This window comes from Sus scrofa, chromosome 17, assembly GCF_054392235.1.
Source record: "Sus scrofa isolate SSC_HxYL_T2T_F1_AM1 chromosome 17, Sscrofa_HxYL_maternal_Yorkshire_Landrace_v2.0, whole genome shotgun sequence".
NCBI classification, from domain to species: Eukaryota; Metazoa; Chordata; class Mammalia; order Artiodactyla; family Suidae; genus Sus; species Sus scrofa.
In genome coordinates, this window is record NC_139399.1 from 41389574 (window position 1) to 41405373 (window position 15800).

The window sequence follows — 15800 nt, forward strand, 5'->3', positions numbered from 1 at the left end:
AGAAATTGACAGACTATTATAAATCAACCATAATAACTTTTAAAGTTCAACTGTTTCTTTTTACTTTCTCAGTGTGGATACTGGAAAAATCTAAGATTCCCCACATGGCCCTTATCGTATTTCCGGGGACAGAGCTGAGCTAAAAGCAGAGGGGTGCGTGGAGATGTACAAGCATGAAGGGTATGGAGCCCGGAGGTGTGTTTCTTAGGATGGAGACATTTATTCAGCTCCGATCCTGCGATCCTGCGCTCAGGACTTCAGACATTACAAGATCTGCACGAAGCAGTCACACATAGATATCACAGCCTCCTGCTACAGAGCAGGAAACTCAGGCCCAGGCTGGACCAAGGTCTGGTGGCAGGTGCACCCACCTCACTGAACTGTCTGAACTTTGCGGGGGCGGGGGCAGGGACGGAGCCCTGAACCAGCGTTATTTGTCTCTGTTATTTATTTCACCTCGGCTCGCTCTCATTTCGCCTGCCTGCCTCCTCTATCTCCCTGCCTCCTCTATCGCACTGTTTTTGGATACTTGCTCTATAATCGTTGAGCGAATGGCTGACCAGAGATGAATAAATTTACTGAACTTTTATGAGAAAGTTATTGTGTCAGGTGCTGTTGAAAGCCTGGTCCAAACTAGGGCACATGTCACCCTTCCCCCAGCGTGGTATGAATGTGGCATACTCCCTCCTCCTTTCCATGCCCAGCGCTGCCCCCAGGACCTGCTGAGGGTCTTTTGTCTCTGAATTGGGCTGCAGGTTCTGATCCCTTGCAGGGCGCTGTCTGCGGGCATCCGTGGGTGCCCAGGCCAAGGGCAGCAGACGCCTCCCTGGCTGGACACCTCAGGCCTCCCTGAGGGTTTGGGTTTGGAAGGTGACCACTTCTCTCATTGCAGCTCAAACCACTGCTCTGGGAATCGCCCGGCCTACACCAGGCTGTGCGCAGACCAGGCAGTGCTTCCTGGGCTCCCCCAGAGCTTCATCCAGGGGTTGGAGCCAGCATGTTCCAGGGATGCTGTGAGCCTCCTGCCATGACCACCCTACCTGGGCAGGTGCTGGGCTCCCTCCTGCTTATCCTTCTGCTGGGACTCACAGGTGAGCCCGCGTGCTGCTCACAGGGACCCTTGTGCTGCTGGGGTGGGGACGGCGGGGTAGCTGGGCCACTTGCCTGCTTGCTTCATGTCTTTTCCTCAGGGTGGACCTTGTGGGAAATGCAGGTGATGGGGGCTTTGAGGGTCTGGAGGGGGAAGCGTGATGGGAGGGCAAGGGGATGGGGGGAGGTCCGCGGATGGAAGGGGGGACCCGCCCCACCCAGGATGCCATCAGCTCCTGCTCTCACATCTCTGCAGGCTGTCCTGATGGCGAGGAAAGAGTCTAGTCCTGCAGTTGTCAGGACAATGCTAGGGGACAGATCCTCAGTTAGAAGCAGAAATAGTCTGACCTAGTCTCAGCTTGTGGGGCTGGATGAAGGGTCAGTCAGGCCTGTCTGCTGTGATTCTTGGCTTTGCACGTATGTCCAAGATGGAAATCTTGATTCCTCACCAGACCTCTCCCATCCCAAACCTCAAAACCAGAACAACCACACAGAGAGACACGCTCAGGAGAAAAGGCTGGGAACCATTTATCCATAATTCCTTCTATCCCTCGTCTCCCCTCCAGTCCATGACCACGTCTTGTTGGCTGTATCTTTCAAATGGGTCCTTCCCTTTCTCACCACCCGGGTCCAGGCACGGTCACCTCACACCTGGAGGCTTCCTCGCTGGCCTCCCTGCTCCCAGGCTGCCGCCCTCCTTTTATTCTCCACCCGGCAGCCCCAATTATCTTCTCAAGCATGCCAGTGGGACCAGCTTGCCCCTCTGTTTAAGGTCTCTGAGGCCTTGCATCACACTCAGAATGGAATCGAGAGGGTCCCCACGTCCCACGAGGCTCTTCTCCCTCTGGACCTCTTTCCCCACGATGCTGAAGTCCTACAGACCTCTCAGCGTTTCCCAAGCCCGCCAAGCTCTTCCTGCATCAGATGCTTCTCACTGTTCCCACTTTCTAGAATGTTCTTCCCCTGGCCCTTCCCATGGCTGGCTCCTACCTATTCCTTAGTTTCAGCTCAAGAGGTCACCTCCTCCAGGAATCCTTTTCCTACCACCTTTCCAGAGTGAGTCCTCCAAGCATTTTCTTTGTTTTTCTTTTTTTTTTTTTTTTTTTGTCTTTTTAGGGCCACACCTGTGGTATATGGAAGTTCCCAGGCTAGGGGTCGAACGGGAGCTATAGCTGCTGGCCTACGCCACAGCCACAGCAACGCCAGATCTGAGCCGTGTCTGCAACCTATACCACAGCTCATGGCAATGCTGGATCCTTAATGCACTGAGCGAGGCCAGGGATCGAACTTGCATCCTCATGGATGCTAGATTCGTTTCTGCTGAGCCACGACGGGAACTCCCGCCTCCAAGCATTTCCTGTCTGCACACTTTGGGTTCCCCCAAAGTCACCGAGGTCCAGTTATAATTTTACATTTGTTTGTTTACTGGTTTGCATCTGTTTATAAGCTCCTCGAGGCTGAAACCAGACACGGGCACACAGTGAGCCCTAGGACCTGGCGCACCAGGGCGCCTGGTACAGGCTGCCGAGTGTGGAGAGTGGGGCGCTGTGGTTCTCACGGCTCAGTCACTGTCACCTCTTTGCCGGCTTCACAGCCCTTCATCTCTCTGACCGGCCCAACTTGGAGAACAATCCTTGGGAATTCAGTGCCTTCCAACTGCACCGCTGGCCCCTTCGGCTCCTCAGATGTCCATGTCACCTGGATGAAGGACAGAGGTGAGCATCCAGCCTCAACTCAGTGCCTGGTGACCGACAACAAAGGCAACAACTCCATCACCAGAGAGGTGTGGGTGACCCTGGCCTGCCAAGACGTCACATCGAAGGTGACCTGAGAAGTCATGCATAGGACCTTGGCGGAGCCCCTGGCATGACCCTCTCCGAGGTTCGTGGGCGGGAAGCTGGGTGGGGACATCGTTTTCCTGGCAGCGCTGGTTCTCAGAGTCTGACCCAAAGCCCCATTTCACAATGGGGAACTTGGAATTCCCCCCTGCCGTGGCCGGTCACACGGTAGAATTGTTAGTGACACAGGTTGCAGAGACGCACTGTCTGGGTTTAATCCTGACTGTTCTAGTTCGCAATCTGTGTGATCTTGGGTAAGTTATTTAACTCGTTTGTGCCTCAGTTTCCTCTTAGAATGAGAATAAAATTAAGACCGACCTTGTAGGTTTCGTGTGAGGATTAAATGAGCAATTTCTTACAAAGCAGCTACTGCCACACAATAAGTTGTTTATGGATGCTTGATTTTATTCTTATCGTCTGGGCTAAGCTTCCATTCCAGACATCTTTGTTCTATTAATATCATTATTTTAAATTTTAAATCATATTATTTATTCAACATAAGTGAATTCTTGCATCCATGAATATCTACTGCGTGGCAGGCTTCTAGGTGCTAGGGATAGAGGGATGAGTAAAATTAAGTCCCTGTTCTCATGGAAATCGTATTTTGTAATTCTTAAAATAATATTTCATGATATGAAATGTTTCAAACACACAGGAAATAATATAGCAGATATTCATGTATCCGTACCCATATACATATATTTTTCTTTTTACAGTCGCACCTGCAGCATATAGAAGTTCCAGGGCTAGGGGTCTAATTGGAGCTACAGCTGCAGGCCTACAGCACAGCCGTGGCAACACCAGATCCAAGCTGCATCTGCGAAATATGCCGCAGCTTGTGGCAACACCAGATCCTTAACCCACTGAACGAGGCCAGGGATCGAACCCCACCTCCTCATGGACACTATGTCTGGCTCTTAACCCCCTGAGCCATGATGGAAACTCCCCGCTACCCCTATTTAATGAATGTTAACACTTAGCTCCATTTGCCTTACATTGAGAATACAAAAAAAAATTATTCCAGGGCTTCCTGGTGGCCTAGCAGTTAAGGATCTGGCATTGTCACTGCTATGGCTCCGGGCACTTCTGTGGTATGGGTTTGATCCCTGGCTGGGAACTTCTGTGTGCTGCAGGTGCAGCCAAAAATATGTGTATATATATATATGTATATATATATATATATTTTTTTGAAAACATATAACTTTTTTGAAAACAGGTAACTGATTGAAGAGCGAGAGCTCTAGGGAGGGGTCCTGGGAAAGGTGGACATAAGGGACAAGCAGGCAGGTATAATTTCAATAGATGTTCCTTTCTGCTTCTTTGTCCAGCTGTCCCCACCCTGAAGATCACCACCAAGCCCTCTGGGATGCAAATCCAGGTACATCGGAGAGTGAATCTCACCTGCCACCTGAGCCGCTTCTATCCCTCTCACCTGCTCCTCACCTGGATGGAGAACAGGCACAAAGTTCAGACCATGGAGTCCCCCCAGGTCACCAGAAACCCAGATGGGACCTACTGGCAGGCAGAGGCCAGGCTGGATGAGAGCAAGTTTGCCTGCTGGGTGGTCCAGGATAAGCAGCCCCCAGTCCAGGCCAACATCACCCTGCGGGCTCAGGTGCCCAGGCTGGGGAAAGATGGGTGCAGCCTCTCACCAACCCCTCTGGGCAGCATGGCTGGGAGGGTCAGGGGTGAAAACACAGGCCACCTGCCTGGAGTGCAGACAGAAGTAGGTCAGGACTCAGGAAACCAAGGGTTCAGGGTGAAGGAAGGGAGGACGCCCTGGGCTGCTGATAAAACTCTCAGGCACTCACCCCAAATTCCATTCCTCCCTCCTCCACATCCTTCTCAAGAAGAAAGTGTGGGACTTCTTTTCCCAATTCCATGCACTCTTCTGGTTGAAATTTCTCTACCTTCATACTTGGCTTGGGGAAAAGGCAGACTATAAGGACAGCTGGGCCACCGAATCCCTTCTAGGAAGGCTTTAATCAATCAAGACTGGTTCAGGGCAGTTTCTAGAAGGCGTTTTTCAAGAGAGGCCAGAATTCTTTTTTTTTTTTTTTTTCCTTTTCTTTTTTTGCTTTTTTAGAGCCATATCTGCGGCATATGGAAGTTCCCAGACTAGGGGTCGAATTGGAGCTACAACTGCCAGCCTACACCACAGCCACAGCAATGCCAGATCCGAGCCCCATCTGTGACCGACACCACAGCTCATGGCAACACCGGATCCTTAACCCACTGAGCAAGGCCAGGGATCGAACCGGCAACCTCATGGATACTAGTCGAGTTGGTTACCGCTGAGCCACGACGGGAACTCCTGGAGAGGCTAGAATTCCTGACAGGATTACCTGGGAAGCAGGGAAGGTGCAGGTGCAAGATTTGTATTCTCTCTACCGGGGGTTTCTCTCTCACACACACCTCTTTTTTCTCTCTTCTCCTCTCCCTTGCCCCTCATTTTCTTTTTCTCTCTCTCACCCCATCCAAATCTACCTCCTCTTCCCTACCTAGCTACCTTTTGTGTCCTAGATGACATTCTCCACTAGGGGGAGCTGTCCACCAGCAGTTCAGACTTTGCGGAAAGACCTGCTTTCCTCGGTTCTGCAGGAATCAGCTTGGGAGAAGGAATGACTGAGCCAGAAGAGATGAGATGGGGAGGGAAGGGAAGGAGGAGAGAAGGGAGCATTAGAACTGGCCAGGCCTGGACCAGCCAAGGGCGAGCCAGAATGTGCACTGACAGCTCTCCAGAACCATAGGAGGTGGGATAGGACAGCTCCCTACTGGCCCTGTCAGCTGCCGTGAGCTACTACCTGGGAAAGGGTAGACAGGATGCTGGGCTGCAAAACCACATGAATTCCCAACAGGGGCATTGCTGCTGCATTCACACTCTCCCGGAAAGAAGTGGCCTTTATCCGCCTGCTCTAAGAATTCTTGGGCAAATGACCCCATCCCCTTGCAACTTCTCACTGTCTTTTTTTTTTTTTTCTTTGTCCGGCCAAAATTTAAAAAAGATCCATAAAGTGGGCTATACAGATCTGGGTGAAAAACTCCAAACTGGTCCTTTCTGACCAGAAGCAACTTACGTTATTTCTTTACTGACTCACGCCGAGTTTGTTCCTCTCCTGTCTTATTTTCTCTTTCACCTGCAAACCTGTATCCTGCCCCCTGCTGCAAGGTAACCCACCCCCACCCCCGCCGCACCCCACCCTGTGAGCATCGCTCTGATTCTCCCACACCCTGTGCAGGTGTTTGGTGTGCCCTGTGGTCTGCAGTGGGGAAGGGCAGCTTCCTCTTCTGGTATCAGGCTCCCTTCTGCGTGGTGCTAATGTACCTTTGCATTTACAGCTCCTCAGTGTGAGCTCTAAACCCTTCCTCAGGTCCACTCCTTACACACTTACACACCTCTATACTCTGCTCATGTCGGCTGACACCTGTAGCACTTGCTGTGTACCAGGTGTCCTCACGTATGTTACCTGATATACGACAGCTGGAACCGCAGCAGAGGGACCAAGGTCTCAGGGGTCTCAAATAGCAGAGCTGGGACTGAGGGCAGGACTGTCTCCCCACAAATTCAATGTATTTTCTTTTCTTTTTCTCCCCCTTTTTTTTTTTATGGCTGAACCTGCAGCATATGGGTCAGATTTGAGGCTCATTTGCGACCTATGCCACAGCTTCTACAGTGCCAGATCCTTAACCAACTCAGCAAGGCAAGGAGTCGAACCCCCATCCTCACAGAGACAATGTCAGGTCCTTAACCCACTGAGCCACAATGGGAACTCCTCAGTGTATCTTCTGAAATTTTCCCTTCACCCTGCCTAAGAATATAAATCTCAGTGTTATCTCACGTCTTTCTCAAATTTCCCTCTTAAATACTCCATATCTGATATTTTTCTCTTCCTGAACTGTCATGTCTGCCCGCACATTCAGTTCTCACAGCTGGTCCTGAAACTATGGGGTCTCCTGCAAGTCCTGATCAGAGGCTCATTTTTTTTTTTTTTTTGGCCTTTCAGGGTCGCACCTGCAGCATATGGAGGTTCCCAGTCTAGGGGTCCAATTGGAGCTACAGCTGCCAGCCTACACCACAGCCACAGCAACACAGGATCTGACCCTTGTCTGCAACCTACACCACAGCTCACAGCAACACCAGATCCTTAACCCACTGAGCAAAGCCAGGGATCAAACCCGCAACCTCATGGTTCCTAGTCAGATTCGTTTCCACTGTGCCAAGATGGGAACTCCCAGAGGCTTAAACTTTACCCCTCTCCTCTGTGCTGAGACCCTCACGGCCTTGAAGCACACACAGGCTCTTATGTTTGGAGGTGGCTAAATATTGGAGTCCAACAGATCAGTGTCACCTGGCAGGGCTGCCACGGGCCTCCTGAGACCTCAGCAAAGCACTGCCCCTTCCTGAGCTCAGTTTTCCCATCTGTGCAATGACAGTTTTATGCCCACCTCGTGGGGACCAGGTGGAGACTCCTTTTCCTTGACCCAGCTTGGTGCCCAGACAATGGGGCAACAGTGGGTGCTTTGTGATGCCCACATACAGTCTCCATAGTGGCCAGCCCAGAGCTGGGTTGAAAGCAGGAAAATTCACTGATCGTTAAGGGGACAGCTATGAAGAAGCAGAGGCAGCTGTGGTGTAACAGGAAGAGCCCTTGACTGGAGTCAGAATTCCTGGGTTGGAAAGTGACACCCTCCAGGAGGCTTTTTTTCCTCTAACACGAGAAATATGACTAATAATAATTCCCTAGATGGTTGTGAGTATATGATGACAACAGTTACCATTTAGAGTGATAACCACGTGCCTCATATTCTTTACTAATTATTTTACATAATTTATTAATTAACTCTGAGAATTAAGGCTCATCCTCATTTTACAGATGAGGAAACTGAGGCTTAGAGAATTGAGTTGCTCAGGCTTATGCAGTGAGGGGCTGGCAAAAGCACACTTGGGCTGAGCCTGACCCCAAAGGCTGTGCTCTTATCCTTTCTCTGTGCCACCTGCCTTCATGTGACCTGTTCTGGGAGCAGTGAGATGCCCTTCCCTGTCCAGGGACAAGGGCAGAACAGAGCCTGGTCACTGGACATGGACCTTGGACTCCGAGTACCTGGCTAAGAACACCTGCTCTGCTGACTAGTTGCAGACTTAGGACAAGTCACCTAGGTTGTCTGAGCCTCAGTTTCTTCATCTGTGAAATGGGATAGAGGCGCTCCCTCCTCCTAAGGTTGCAGGAGGTCTCAGGTCAGTAAGCAGGGTTGTGAGGTGTGGGTTGGGGGAGTCAGGGCTCCTTACAAACCTCTGCGGTCCCTTAATTTCATGGTCTGGCCTCTAATACCAGCTTCATAATTGTCAGAATGTAACCTTTAAAAGCCTGTGGAAGAGGGGGGTGAAGGAGCTTCTCAATAGAGATGCTAAGGATTTTCTCGCTCTGAGTTTGGGCTCCTCCGTGTCCTCTCACGGGCGCGTCTCTCCTACAGGCAGGAGTATCTTCTCTCACACATTGCAAGGCCCCTTGCAGCGATCGGAGCCGGCACACACATCCAGCTCAAGTTCACATCCTCTGGATTCCCCACAGGTCCGCTCACTGGGACCTGGCTTAAAAACGACCACAAGCTGTTAAAGACCCAGATCAGCGTCCACCTCAGCGGAGACTCATGCAATGTGACCAGCAGCGTGCTTGTCCTGCCGCAGGCTGCTGAGGCCTTCCCTCAACCTCTGTCAAGTTCAGCACGGATCCACAGTGGTTTTCTGGAAAACCATCCACCTGGACCAGTACCTCCATTGTAAGGACCTTCATTTTGTTCAGACAGTTTAGCACAGAGTCAGGCTCTGAGGTCTCTGAGCCTCAATTTCCTCCACTGAAAAATCGGACACCCCTCACTTGGTTGTGGCAGGCTTCCAGGGAAACGATACTGGTAAAGGAATTAACACGTACCTTGTTCACAGCAACCTCAAATTAGTGGCAATTATTATTAGTCATCATTGTTATACACATCACCCTTTGGAACTCAGTTTCTTCACCTGGAAAATGGAAGCAAAATATCTTCTGGGAATTTAATTTTATTATTACACTTTTTTTGTATATGAAGAGGATTTAAAGGACTTTGCAAACTTCTAAATTTTATCTGTCTTCATTTTTTAAAGTTTTACTGAAGTCTCGTCAATTTACGATGTTGTGATAATTTCTGCTGCACCACAAAGCGATTCAGTTATACATGGACACCCACCTATTCTCATTCATGTTCTTTTCCCACATAGATTATCACAGAATATTGGGTAGAAAACTTCTAAATTTTACATGCAACGCTGTCTTTAGATCATCACTCACGTCTGGGTAATGACCTGATTTTTCATATGTTTTTTGTTGACTATGATTTTCTTGACCTGAATCAAGGCTTGACAGGTCTGTAAATTACATGACGTGAAATTCCTTCATATCATGCCGAGAAGGAATCTTAGTGATCACCTCACTGTTTACGACAACTCAGAAGCCCAGAGAAGGCAAGTGAATTATCCAAAGTGGCACAGCAGTAAAATGAATCCCTACATTTTTATAGGACTTTAGAGTTTACAAACTATTTTCCTCAATTTCTTTTTGCTATTGTCTTGGAAGGAAACACATCATTTTACATGGATAAAATTGGTGACTCAAATGAGCACAGCACACAGCCAGCATACACATTTGCGTGAATGGATTCATGTATAAGCTGCCCTGTACTGTTTATCCCAATCGTGGTTGATAGAAGGAAGCTGAGGGTGTGAAAAGTGAAGGCTGCCCAAGGGTGTGAAGCTGGAGAATGAGAGACCTTTGAGATGAATTCAGGCTCCGACTCTGCTGGTCACCAGCCGTGAGACCTCTCGCTCGTGACGTCAGTTCTCCCAGCCTTGAATCTCTGACTGCAGAATAGGAAAATGATAATGCAGGGAGTCGTGCTTCTCTGAGTATTTTTATATGATTCCCTGACCTTAGGACAATTGTGTACAGGAGCAAAAATTATAGATAATAAAATATTCACAATGAATGGATTATTTGCAAAGTACACCCACCTCTAAACCTTCCCTGCTCAACACGGCCTGCATCTCAGGTTTGGGTTCCCATCGGGGAAATAACTTTTCCAGTGTCTTTATTTGAGTTCCCTTGAAAGTAGAATCTGAAACTAGGACTTGGGTTGCAGGTGGTGGGGGGATGATCCAGAGAGGCTGGGATAAGAGATGGAGTGAACGAGACAGGGAAGGAGGCCACCCAGAAAGGATGAGAACCAGGTGCCCCTGGGGATGACTGATGCTTAAGGTCACAGGGGCTCTGCAGACAATTCCTCAGGACTGTCCCACAGAGTAGGGAGGCTGGGATGTGCCCTCATGGGCTAGGTGGCATTTCATGATTATAGAGAAACCCAGAGGCAGAGAATCGGGGACGTGGACCTGCCCAGCATCACTGCTCTGAGAGCAGGCAGCTGAGGGAGATGCTGTGGAGCCCAGAAACCCTCTGCTCTAGGAGGTGGGTCTTACCTTGATTGAAGCGTGGTGAACATCAGACCACTCTGTGTAAACAGAATCCACATCCATTGCCAAGTGAAATCAAAGATCTGGCAAAGGGTATTTCACAAAATTGATGTGAATGATGTTTGGGAACTGCCGGGATCCCGGGTGAACTTTACGACGTTTAAAGAGGAAAGAAGAGAGACCATCTACGACTTTCGTGATTCTATGGGCACTGCAAAAGAGGGCTCTTTCATTAAAAGAGGCTTCTTAAAATTGATAGACCTGTCAAGTAATTTCAAATAATTTTCAAAATTACCTTGTAATGATAATGCTGTGAATGTGAAATTTGAAACGAAGGTTCTCCATATAAGTTTTTAGTAAAAAAAAAAAAAATACTGGTTTTCTTATACTTCTAACACTTGTTCCTTCTAAGAGTTGGTGCATGGTTAGAATTAAGATTTAATTAATAATAATTAAAAATATTTAATTAAAATATAAATTAAATAAAATCATTTTTATAATGAAATGTTTTTCAAGATAAAGTTTCAACCAATTCCTTTTTGATAATTTCATTGAATGTGTTGTCTGGAGTTCCTGCCGTGGCTCAGCGGAAACAAATCTGACTAGCATCCATGAGGATGCAGGTTTGATCCCTGGCTTTGCTCAGTGGGTTAAGGATCCGGCATTGCTGTGAGCTGTGGTGTCGGTTGCAGACGTGGCCTGGATCCTGCATTGCTGTGGCTGTGGCTTAGGCCAGCAGCTACAGCTCCGATTCGACCCCTAGTCTGGGAACTTCCCTATGCCACAGGTGCAACCATAAAAAGACCAAAAAAAGAAAGAAAGTGGTGTCTGATTTTCATTATGGTCCTTCCAGGTGACTTTCTTTTGTTGCCCTTTTCTTTCTTTTTTCTTTTTTTTTTTTTTTTTTTTTAGGGCTGCTCTTTGCAGCATATGAAAGTTCCCAGGCTAGGGGTCCAATCGGAGCTACAGCTTCTGGCCTATGCCACAGCCTCAGCAGTGCCAGATCCCAGCCACATCTGTGACCTACACCATGGCTCAAGACAATTCCAGATCCTTAACCCACTGAGCAGAGCCTAGTATAGAACCTGCTTCCTTGTGGACTTTATGTCAGGCTCTCAACCCACTGAGCCACAATGGGAACTCCCTTTGTTGTCTTTTCCTGATAGCAAGTAGCTGTCTGTATTGACCTTATTTGGTTTTGTATGGATTAAATAAGATAATACTTGAGCAGTGACTCAAACACTGCCATTCAATGCATGGAAGCAGTTATTATCAGCTGTGCTGAATCTCTGTCCTCTGGACACTGCCCTGGACACCTTATAGCTCAGGGACCTCACTGGTGACTGGAATGGTCTATCTGAGATTTTTCATCCTTTTATGGGTCCTTGTCATCCTCTGGAGCCCATGGCACTTTGCTTGGGGGTACCTTGCCTTAGCCTGTTCTCCACCGATATCCTAGTTCCCAGGCCTTCACCATCCCATCACAGGGTCCTAATCTTTCCTTGGTAGGAATCCCTGCCTGTGTGCTGAAGGAGAAAGACTGAGAACAGGTAGTGACCTTCAGAGGATGGTATCTTGCTTGGCTCTCCCACATATTAGCAGCATCACGGATAGAACTATATAGGTCATGGTGGGTTGAATATAAAGAAACAATATTTAGGAAGGAAATGTGCCCTTTCTTTCAAATTGTGCTATGTAAAGAGTTACTCTCTTTTTCCCTAGACCAAGCACTGAAGTCTGTCTTCACTAGGCCCATGAAAGCTGATCCAACCTTAGACAATTTCATAAGTATCTTGGAAACAGATGGAAAGGAACTCACACAAGGTCTTGTGTTTGGCTGTGGTGTCAGTGCAGGGACAACCTGGATTTCCCATCCTTTGGGTTAGTGTGAGAACTGCACCATACTGTGTGTTCATTTTAATTCTACTGAAACATCTAATGATTTTTGATATTTTATTTAAGACTTTTAAAATTTCATATTGGAGCATAGTTAATAATTTACAATGTCGTATCAGCTTCAGATGTATAGCCAAGTGATTCAATTATATGTATACATACACCTATTCTTTTTTGGATTTTTCCTCATATAAATTATCACAGAATATTGAGGGGTTGTCTGTGATATACTTGGGAACTAGAGGACTAGAGTTCCTTGTCCTTCTTGATTGTCTATTTTTTATATATAGTATTTTAAAATACCCCAACTTTTCTCCAGTATGCATGCATTCTACTTCACAGTTGAAAATCTGGTTGAAAAAATTCTAGAGGTTGTTAGGTCATAATTCTGGAAGCCTACAATCATAAATGCTTATAGCATTAAAATTTGGGTGTCAGAATAGCAAGGAGTGAAACAGACTGTCTCTGGCATAACCCTGGTTTTGCCACTTGTGACCTTGGTCAAATACTTAACTTCTCCAAGCCTAGGTTCCTTTCTTTGTCAAATATTAATATCTTGGAGTCATGAAGATTAGAGTCTAGGAATCTTCATCAAGCCTTATTCAAAGTTTCTTAAATGGAATTCAGGTTGACCTTTTCATCTTTAATGACCACAGTGGAAAAGAAAGGAAAGATTAGGAGGGCTTTCACCAACCCCATCTGTCCATCCATCCATCCATCCTTCCAAGCATGCATTCACTCATGTGTTCCCACTTTCATTCAATCACGCGTTTACCTCTGCATGCATCTGTTACCTAATTCCTCCTCTGTGGCAGGACCTGGGCAAATGACCCCAACCTCAAGGATCCTCCAGGTTCCCACAGTGAACTTAACTTTAGTAATTATCTGTTTCTCTGGGCTTTGTCAGTTCCCCCTGCAGTGACCATGTCACAGTCTTCACCCTCCTTGGACACAGTGGCCGTTACCTGCCTCATGCATAGATTCTATCCACAGACTGTGCATCTCACCTGGCTGGAGAACTGCCATGAGTTCAAGAGAGCTGTGCAACCCCCACCCTACCAGAGTAGTGATGGGACCTACACCCTGGAAAGCTTGCAGTTGGTGATTGCATCCATGCAGGGGTCTGAGCGTGTGCTCACCTGTAAGGTGCAGCGTGAGGCAAAGACTCCCATCCAGGCCAGCCTCATACTGTCTGCAGTAGTCCATGACATAGACAAGCCCGCTGGGCTCCCAGGTAAGCTCACCTCTATTCCTGTGAGCAACTGGGTCACCTCTGTCTCCAAGTAGAGTGAGGTATTAACTCACAGAGCCTCATTTCATATCTCCTTTGCCCTTTGGCTTCTAGGTCCAGCGATGCCTTCCCTTGTCTTTGTGGTTTTCCTCCTGGACTCCAAGATGCTGCTGGTGGTCTGTTTCATAGTCACTTACTTCCACAGGTGGTGGAACTTGTAACAGGTGAGGTGATGTCAGCCTTAGTGCCTTAGGGAGTGAGATCAGGACCACTTTTCCTGGGCTGGCAAGAGGAATCCAGGGCAAACCCAAAAGTTACATGGCTATTTAGCCTCAAGGAAGAGTTGTGAACAACCTTATTTTCTCCAAATGCGTCTTGGAATTCTCAACTGTCATGCATTATTTAGCGCTGTGGAACTGGAAGTTTTCCCAGTTAAGTTCCTTAGGACCCTGGAGCTGAGGGTCCAATGTATGGAGGTGGGATAAAGGTTTAAGTTTTGAGACCCAAACTCCAAAGAGCCCCTCCATAAACCGTTATATATTCAGTTATCATACGGTATGTCTTTTGAATGAATAAGGAAAGTATTACTAAAATCAAGTAATGGAACGTCACAGACATGGCTCGGATCTGGCGTTGCTGTGGCTGTGGCTGTGGCAGCTGCAGCTCCGATTTGACGCCTAGCCCAGGAACTTTCATATGCCATGGGTGCAGCCCTAAAAAGACCAAACAAACAAACAAACAAACAACAACAACAACAAAAAAAACCCAAGTAATGGAACATATTGGGGAACTTGTATGTGGTGACTAGTAACACAGATGAGTGTGGGTATGGGAGAGCATTCAGAACTTAGAAAGTGGAGTTGGGTGCAGTGAGTAGGGATCTGTTTCTAATCAGTGCCATGAACCCAGGCCAAGCAGAATGCCTGCCATTTGATATGTGCTCCAAAAATATTTGTGGAATGAATGAATGAATGTTTTCCTATGCAGGTCCTGCATACTCCGTGATACCCTGCCTCCTGCCCTGACCAAGGGGCTCAAGTGGAGAAACGCTGTGAGGATTAAAGTTGACCCAAGATCCATCCCCCTTCACTCTGCGGTCAGCGCCTCCACCACTCACATGCTCCACTCCACACATTCTTCTATGTTCCTCCTCTCTGAGCTTTGGAGCTGAGTCAAGGATGGACTTTATCAGGTAGATCTGGAATGTCTGAACCCTGATTCACTGAGCTTCAAACTGGCCCTGCCACCACCCAAAAGAAAATCAAGTAGATTTAAAAAAACAAAAACAATACAAAAAAAAAAAAAAAAAAAACCAGATTTCCATCATGCCCCAATCATGAATAATCTTTAATTTTCAGAGCACTTTTTATTTTCATCCAGAGATTTTCCCAGTGTGGTTTCATTTTAACACATATGTATATGTTTAAAATCACTAAGTTGAATAAGCATTTTTCTATTCTGAAATTTATAAAGAATAATATAAAAGAAAAATCCATGGACCTACCTACCTACCATGCTACCTTTGCAAACTATTAATATTTGGCTCTTATGGTCTGTTGTTCCTTGTAAAATGACTGTCCTGGATTTAGTGTTTATAATCTCAATCATGATTTTATACTTCTACAACATATGTACAAATCCTTAAACAATATATAATATTACTTATATGTTTCACATTTTACATAAATGCTATTATACTGTATACAGCATTCTGAAACTTTTTTATTTTTATTTTTGTCTTTTTGCCTTTTCTAGGGCTGCTCCTGTGGCATATGGAGGTTCCTAGGCTAGGGGTTGAATTGGAGCTGTAGCCACTAGCCTACGCCAGAGCCACAGCAATGCAGGATCTTAGCCGCATTTGCGACCTACACCACAGCTCACAGCAACACCGGATCCTTAACCCACTGAGCAAGGCCAGGGATCAAACCCACAAACTTTTATACCTAACACAGTTTGAGGGATTTATGTCAATGTATATAGCTCCATTTTATTAATTTCCACTGCTCTATCATTCTATCATTTCTATTGTAAGAATACGCCACAAGGTATTGATTTTTCTTGTGGTGGATATTGAAACTTTATCCAATATTATGCTAGTACAATTAGCACAAACATTCCTTTTTTTAATTTAATTTTTTATTTTTATGGCCGCACCTGTGGCATATGGAAGTTCTTGGGCTAGGGATCAACTTGGAGCTGCAGCTGAGGCCTAAGCCACAGCCATGGCAACACCAGATCTGAGCCATAC

The 15800-nt window shown here is 47.0% G+C and overlaps 1 pseudogene; it reads left to right on the plus strand.

Moving 5' to 3' along the window:
• The first annotated feature begins 1027 nt into the window (after nucleotides 1–1027).
• LOC146395242 (uncharacterized) lies at nucleotides 1028–13773 on the plus strand (annotated as a pseudogene).
• The last annotated feature ends 2027 nt before the right edge of the window (nucleotides 13774–15800 follow it).